Genomic DNA, 8,778 nt, shown 5'->3' on the forward strand with positions numbered 1-8,778 from the left:
GCATTAACAATCAAACATTTTTTGGATTGGAACAGGGCCTTTGTGTTTCATGAACGAGTTTACATACTATGCACACAGTGACTGGTTGATGGGGGGATGGGTCTGTGTTGGTGAAACGAATATATCGGCTGATTTGTTTTGAAGTTTATGATTATGTTATGATTTACAGCAATACAAAATGGCGGTACTAAGGGACACCAGAGTACGCTGCCAAATTGGAATAAACAAAAAAAATCTAATACCTTTTTCGGTGGGTCTCAAAAAAAATTGATCCGTCCTTATGAGCAATTCGCTCGGTGTGAAGAAATTTGTATTTTACAAACCACCCCTGCCATTACAGCACCATGACATATGATATATTATATTACGAGCTTATGGAAACTTTTTGGTTTATGTCTTAGATTTTGCTTAAAACCTCAATAGCCTTTGTGTCATGCACTTTATACCATTCTTATTCTCACTCTAATTAGATCTCATGATAGACATAGCCTAATTAAATGCTTTTTTAGCAAATAAGGCCAATTTGGATTGTTTTCATGAATTTTTTAGGCTATGGAAATCCTGCTCCAATACCAGCTAAGTCATTAACTGGTGGAGGCCCTGGAAAACAAAAATTAAGTATTATTATCTCATACATACCTGTATTAGTTATAATCTCAAACGTATGAGATAAATTTGGGTTTTGGCTAACATTGACCACAAAAATAAATAAAAAAATGTTCGCCTTGCCTTTCTGGGCTTCTGTACAGAACTCACAGCATCGACCGTGGTTTCATATTTCTGGGTCTGCTTGGCTTTCAGCGTGTGTACTTCCGCCAGAATGTTTTGAAATTACTCTCCCCATCACTGGTCCCATCAACAATTTCCATTACTGGGTGTGATATGACTTCATTTGCAGCCAACTGGACCTGGCCTTCCACCCAAAAGTTACTTTCTTTGCTCTTTTTTAACGCCAAAAAAAAAAAATGAATAAATAAAATTTAAAATAAATACATCTTCACCTCACCTCCAGAAGGTTAGAGTTAGATTTTTTTTTTCTAACCCAAACACTCCTTGCGTTATCTGCCAACCTGCAGGCGATGCGTTACAGTCCAGAGTACTTCATGCCCTGAGGGAGCACTGGAGCATTCAGGGAACATTAATGATTTTAAACAACCAGGAGATCCACCAGCTAATCTGGAATTCAGTGCATGGGAGGCAGCCTTGCAAAAGATGCCCCTAATGATCCAAATTCAAGTCCAATCATGGAACTCACACCCTGTTGTGTAGAGCACTGTTAGGGCAATTAAACAATTTAATACATGCGATAGTCTCTCTGCAACTCTGCTCTGTATTTCTTCTCATTTGATTTGTGCTGCTTTTCTAATGAGTATTTTTCATGTTTTTCCTGTGTCAGAGCTCTTTATACTATCAATTGTCTAAAGATTTTGCTATTTGCTGTGAAGCATACATCAGAATAAAAGAAATACACTCATGTCTGGCTGAAATTAATGAAAGGACCCTGTTCAGCATGCACTGTATTCAATTACACCAAATACACCAATGAACCAATATAAATTATTTATGTTTAAAACAAATAAGTGCACAAAAGGTTTATTTTTTGGAGATTACTAGCCCCCATTAAGCCTGTTTAGAAATACTGTGTGCAATGTGCTGTATGCACTGTATTATGTATCTCTTCTGAAATTTAAAAGCATAAATGCACTTAACCACTGCACGTCCCTGCTTCTTCTCCTGACCATGCTAGAATGACAGATCCTGGGAGGAGAAAAGCTCATTGCAGTTGTGAGTAATTACAGCAGCTTTACTCAGTGTGCGCGGCATTGCTTGGTTTGGGTACGTGAACTGGGGGTGCGATGGAGCTATAGCCAGCGGATCCTGCCTTGCTGTCCAGGCTGGGATGAGGTAAAGCAGGGCTGGGCGCTGAGGAGGCTGCTGGGGTCACACATGGACATGCCTGCAGACACACAGACATGCGGCTACTGGTGCTAACATTTCCAGAGGTTTTTATTTATTTATTATTATTATTTTTTTAAATGAATGAATATTCAACCTCAGGGAAAGTGCAGACGTACGCACGCATGCATGCATGTATGCACACTGTATCCCATCCCCGCTTTACCCTAGGGGCTGCTGGGAAGATGCAATGTTTGGCAGGATCAGCTTAGTCCCTGCAGGGCAGTGGTTGAGAGGGTTGGGGTGGTGGGGGGTGGGGGATGGGTGGGGGGGATGTAGCCACCTGGACCACCAGAATATCAAATCGTGAGGGAGATGCATTAGCCCCCCACAGAGTAAACATCATCCCGAATCCATTGGCAATGTTTTAATTGTAATGTAAATGAGACTGGTACAAGCGCAGAGACACTGTGGTACTGGCCGGCAGCTGGTATCGCAGCATTGTGTAATTGTCAGATCGCCTGACGAGTTAATGCCTGGTCTGCAAGGCGGTGGAGGCGCCCAGCTGTACCATCAAACAATACTTCAGCTACATTCCCCACCGAAAAGCAGAACATTGGACTGAGCTTACACTGATATCACTTTATAAAATGCTCAAACCCCCCCCCCCCCCAACTCCACCACCACCCCCTCGGTCATCGGTCATTTTTCGACATCCACTCAATACGCTGGGCTAGTGTTCGCCCTTCTCTGTTAGTTTAATTTAAAGTATTCACAGTTATCCACCTTGTTTTAATTTTGTGCTCATTGCTTCTGTTCCTGTTTGATTTGACTGGAAATGAGGCTTCCGACGTGTTCACTCCTGTTACGTACAGTGCACATTGCATGTTGATCCTTCCAATTTGTATTGCTTTGTTGCCTCATATTGTGTTTAGAAGTAATGAACCAAAATCAATTATGAATGATAATGCCACTGCATATACACTTGGTACTTACTTTCATTGATGGACCGAAAACCATGCAAAGTACCACATTCAAATGTTCATTTGTTTAATTATTATGTTTAAAATCTTGAAACACCACAGGAAATGTGTGGCATCCTCAGGAGTATTTCTAATAGAAATGATTGTGAACATAGAAGGCAAATGATCAATAGAAAAGCCTGTTGGGGTGATGAAACACTGCTCAGATGTGTACAAATTATGTCATGCAACATGATGTTATTGTTTCCTCAGCAGATATCAGTTTAAAATATTAAGCTAATAAGCAACAAACAGACACAAACAGACACACACACAAATCCAATGGTGGAATGAAGAAAAACAATCATTTTAAATTGAAATGTACGGATATTACATTTTATAGTGCAATTCACTGGTTACACAGGAGCAATCACAGTTTTTCTCATCTGTTAAAAGAATGAGAAAGAATTGTAGGCTCCTAAAATAGCGGAAGTAATTTTGAAATAAGGTACTGAAATGACTTTTCTGAAAAACAACGTTTGGGCAAAACATTGTTTTCTTACTTCCTTTTTGCTTTGACATACGCGATGCTTTCATGCATGCATGTAGTCATCCTGAAAACAGAGTATAGTAAATGCCATATGTAAACATTTCAATATGGGCAGGCATTTTCCAGTGCATGAAGTTGGCGAGACAATAACAGAAGATTAGGGCTGACCTTTGTTGTTCTCCCATTCACCAATTTTACTTAATTAACGCCAGCCTGCCTTCCTCTGACCTTTTGTCATGCAAGCTATCAATGAAAACCTTTCTGGGGTCTGAATAGAAATGCAATTTGTTAAAATAATCAGCCCGGGCCTTGCTCAGGCAACATGCAGCCTGAGCCTACACAATGGAGAGCAGCCATGAAGTGGTTTAATTCATTACTGCCACAGGGACCCAGATCCTTAAAAATCAAGCCCTCCTCATAAATAGTCACAACCATTGAGTGAAAAACACCAGAGATGGCTGCTAAAGGATTCTGCAGAGATCAAGCCAAGAGCATTTTCAGAAGCCTCGCTCCCTCCTTTTTTTGTCCAAACAGGGGGATGTGATCAACAGAGAAAGAAATAAGCAAACTATAAGCAAATACATTTAACATGCTTGCAGCAAGATTTCAATTACTTGTTGTTAAATACATTTGGAAATAACCAATCACCGCTGCCATTGTTCACGCTACCGTAATATTGCAGCCACGTTTACTCGTTTATTTATTTATTTTGTAAAAGAATTGTGGAGATGAACATTGCTGGGTAATGTACTGTGTAAGCAAGGGAAATGGCATTGTTGCAGAGAGCTCATGTAACAGTAATATCCTGTCTAAATGTAATTTTGAAAACAATCAGAGCCATTAAGCGTCACACTGAGAGAGATAAAGACAGATAGCACTGTGCACTTCTTAAATGAGTAATGCTTCCTCTGCCCCGAAACATCAGGTTGCCTGTAATATTATTAATGTATAAGCATGTTGGGGGGGATGTTTCTTTTACATTTTGAGAGTTCTGAATGTGGTGCGGTTGCTGTGAACATTTGCAATGTATAAAATATTGATAATAATAGCAATTGCAATTAGGAAGGGGTGTTGCTGTTATAAAATATAAAATGGACATAAAAAGACCGAAGCAAATGTTTCTCGAGAGCCGGTGTGATGTAGTTTATGATTGAAGAGAAGTGGAGAAAAGCCACAAAGAGCCACAGTGATGAATATCAGCAAGGTTTTTGTGGTTCAATGGCTGACATTGTTCCGCAGGATTGAGACACAAACCACTCCATTATTTCAGAAGTGAGAGTTTATATTTTCTGGTGATGATAATGTTTCTGTGCAGCTTTGCATTTACATTTATTGTCCTCAAGTCTGACATTAACAGAATAAAATAGTAAAGTCCCCAATCGGCAACAAAATCTTTACACCTTCTATGGAACCAAATTCTCAAGGCTGTGACACAGTCTGCTGTCTAAGCATCAAGATAGTTGTGCTCAATGAGCTTGTCAATTAGTCATGAGGTACAATATGAGATTATTAAAATAGTCAACAGTGCAATTTTTAATGGGTCACCTTGAACAGTAATTAAATATTTCTGACCATAATCAGGAAAAATATATTTGTTTCAATGATTATTCAATGACAGCCTTGGACCACTACATATAATATGATATAATTGATTGATATTATTAGCTAAAGTGCACAAAAGTGTAGATACTATTACTTACATAGTTTTGTACCGAGCTTAAAAAACACTGAGGGGTTGAATATTCAAATGATCAATCCTGGGAGCCTGTAGAATATTTGAATATCAAAATGATCGAAAGTGAGTCCTTACACTCAATAAAAGTGGCAAGAAAAATTATTTCTGTATTTCTACTTCAACATAATCTATGCAGCCCTGGGGTTGTCTTTGTTCCCTTTTGCTGGGTATAATTCACCCTGTTCTGTTTGGATTTGCCTAAAGACCTCAATCTGTGGTCAGTCCTGGCTTAACACAGTGAAAGACAGGTATGGCTGCACAGAAGAATGTTCAATTTCAAACCAACACTGAAATAGTACATGCTACTTTGATGCAGTACACAGTATCCCTCTTGGACCTGCACAATGACCATTGAAGTGGAATTAGCTCTGTCATCAGTGTATCCTACAAGAATGATGTTAGAGTGAGTGCAGGGATGCTACTGGAAATAGAGCACTAGGCCCATGCTGGATTGTGCCTGGCAGATCTCATAGGCCTGGCAGACATCTCCTTCAGCAGCAATGACTGGAATGGCCTTATTAGAGTAGCCAGCTGCGTATTAGTTGAATGGCTCTAGAACTATACCGCAAGCAGTATTGCTAAAATACATAACATTATTATATGAGCAGATCACATGAAGACTGAGAAGTGGATGGGAGTTTTATGAGGTATGCTCATTTTACCTTTGGGGTCTGTGGGAAGGGGCCCCACCTGTAGTACAAGATGGTACAGTAACGCCTATCTCTGATTAGTCGACTAGTGATTTGCTGGAAAAAATCAATTTGTTCAATGAAGTAAACTGAACTGCCACAATCATAATGGTGCTTAGAATCATTTTCCTTGAAAAAAAAAGAAGAAGCTGCGCGTGCATGTGTGCTTCTGGAGTTTTGCTGTCAGCTCTCGGTCTTGTGTATGATGGGGCTGGTCTTGTGTATGATCCCACTCCACAGTGCTGTTGTGTGAATCGTGTGAGCGTGAGGAAGAAAATCCTCTCATACATGCTTAGTTGGAAAATTTATGTTGAGCTTGTGGCACAACCCATTGTACCCCATTAATGAAAAAACTACTGTAGTGGAGATTTTGCTTAGATTTTGAATCTGAGAATTAAATATGTTTAAAAAAATATATATTTTTAAAGTTATGCAGCTATTCATTGGCAGTCATGTGTGCGGAAAATAAATCAAACTCGCAGCTTCAGAGGATAGCAAGCTATCTAGCTAACACAATTATGTAACAAGAATGGATCATGAAAATTGTTTATTGTCGATAACCTTTAGCATTTGGAGGAAAAACATTTCCTCCAACAGTTTAAACTTCATACATTTGACATGGGTATAGTTTGCTTATTTAGGCTGTGTCCTGTGCTGCATTGTCAAAATTCATTGCCGTGTGTGTGTGTGCGTGTCCTTATTGTAAGTCACTTTGGATAATAGTGACAACATGTACCTAAAATGTAAAAGATAATATGTACCACACTATAATTTTCATGCTTAAATTGCCACTAGGTGAGCTACATTTTTTTCTTTCTAGGGTCGTGAAGAGACCACCATTCTCTGTGAAACTGGTACTAACCAGTTAGACAGCCAACCACAGATAAGGACCACATCAATGATATCAGGAATGTCATGTGACCGTGATGACAATGATAATTAAAAACCCTGATAAACAATTGCTTTTTGAGCTTCATTTGATTGCTTGTATATTGGTTATGATGAGCCCTATGGCTTTTTGCATTGTTTTTGGGGGCAAAAGTTTGGCCGACTAAGGCTGAGAAATGGTCAACTGTACTGTGCTCTCACATCACCAATATGCCTCCTGCATGCACCAGAAACACTGCAGATGGAGTTTTTGCATTCCTTTGACTGACTGGCCTATCAGTACTGTACCTGTTAGAAGACAGATATTTTTAAAAGTCAGTAATCCAAGGAGCAATTACCACCATAGCCCAGTGGTATTGTAAATGAGGTCTGCAAAAAAAAAATGATGAAACTGTTCTGTAGAAAGCACATTTTGCCACTTTGGAAAGGCTTTGGCCAGGTGAAATTGTGGCAACCCTAAGTTCACCCCATGTACCATTCTAGTGTTTTTCTTAGTCAATAACCTTCGGTTCTGCAATAATTATATTTTTAAAAACCTGCATTCTTTTTAACATTACAGTAGCTTACAAGCAGTGATGTTTTCATCTCTGAGGCTGCAAGATGGTTGGAATTTTATTTTCTAGCTGTACTCATTATGTTGCGTCTTATTATGCTGCTTCTTTTGGAAAGGCAATGTAGGGGGAAAATAATCAGATCAGATCCAGCTTAGAGTTTATTAGATTATTGGTTGTTCATTTACAGTATGCACAAAATGAGAGCTTTTTCAAAGTCGGTACAGTAAGTCAAGCACCCATTTCAACAAATGATACATCACTGCTTTTGACTTGACTTTCAAAGTTACAAACATTTCAGATGCCTAAAAGTCACTTATTCGCAAAGGATACAATATGTTTCAGCTGTATGCATCGCTTTGAAATGTATTTATAGTTGGTTAATGGTATACCCAAGATTTCAAACTTATAATTATATGGCAAGAGCTTTTACCAATGTTGCTAGTTGACAAGGCCCTGTAAGAATATTCTTGTTATGAGAGGTAGGAGCTGGCAGCAGTTTAAATGCAAGTCTGATGACATTGGCTTGTGCTATTATAATTATTATTATTCACAACACATTTATTTAACTTAAATTATTTAGTATGTTATTATGTTATGCACATTAGCTTGCTCTGCTCACAAACTGTTTGTTGACCCAAATGTATGTGCAGCTTATGAAAAAAACAGCTCCTGAGCCAACTGGCAGTTGTGTCTTTATAAATGTTCCCTTGGCCTTGAGACTATTTTCCCTTGTTTCATTTCACCATGTGGGCCAAGATGGTTTTTTTCCAGTTCCTTCGAGAAAAAAAATGTTAAAACTGGAAATAAATTAATGAATCTATACCCAGTTTTGTATGTCTGTTTGTCTGATCAAATGAACTAAATAAAATATGAATGCTGTGGAAAACATTTAATTCAGTGTGAAACTACTGATACACACATGCATGGTTTGCATGGTTGCTGGTTACTGACTTATTCTTTAAAAATATTGCTGCATAACTTGTGAAAATAACAGGGTCAGCTTTCCTAAAAAAGTTGTTGTTATTATTATTATTATTATTATTATTATTATTATTATTATTATTATTAGTAGTAGTAGTATATAAGGCATGTTTGAAGCTTTAAAAACCACCTTGTTTTTTCAGTGTTTGTAGTACAAAGTTAAATATGTCTGTGATTCAGTACCCATGTCAGAATCCATGTGTGTTTCAGAGCTTTCCTCCGACGTCCCTATGAATTATATAGTATAGTAGGAAATAAGAGCATTGCTTTTTGAGGGCAAACAAATGGAAAGGAGGGAAATTAAATCAAGAGCCCCTTGGCCCGTGACATGACACTGCTTTTCAGAATGCTACTCTTACATGTTTCATCTTACAAAAAGTGCTTGTCATTGAACAAGTCTGTGGGCTGGAGGAGCATATTTAACCTCGGATTAATTTTAAATGTAAATGAGTGTGCATTATATAAATGCTTATAAAGTATGAGCTGCTTTTTGCTTACCAAATGCTGACCCTTTCTGTTGATC

At 38.4% G+C, this 8,778-nt stretch overlaps 1 long non-coding RNA gene across 1 annotated transcript in view; it reads left to right on the forward strand.

Annotated features, from left to right (window-relative positions):
- LOC135253203 (uncharacterized) overlaps nucleotides 1–6,784 on the forward strand; it is a 38,459-nt gene extending 31,675 nt beyond the window's left edge. Inside the window, exon 3 of the long non-coding RNA XR_010329554.1 lies at nucleotides 6,653–6,784. This is a non-coding gene — a long non-coding RNA (uncharacterized LOC135253203). The remainder of the gene's footprint in view (nucleotides 1–6,652) is intronic.
- The last annotated feature ends 1,994 nt before the right edge of the window (nucleotides 6,785–8,778 follow it).

The sequence above is a fragment of the Anguilla rostrata genome, chromosome 4 (assembly GCF_018555375.3).
Source record: "Anguilla rostrata isolate EN2019 chromosome 4, ASM1855537v3, whole genome shotgun sequence".
Classification (NCBI taxonomy): Eukaryota; Metazoa; Chordata; class Actinopteri; order Anguilliformes; family Anguillidae; genus Anguilla; species Anguilla rostrata.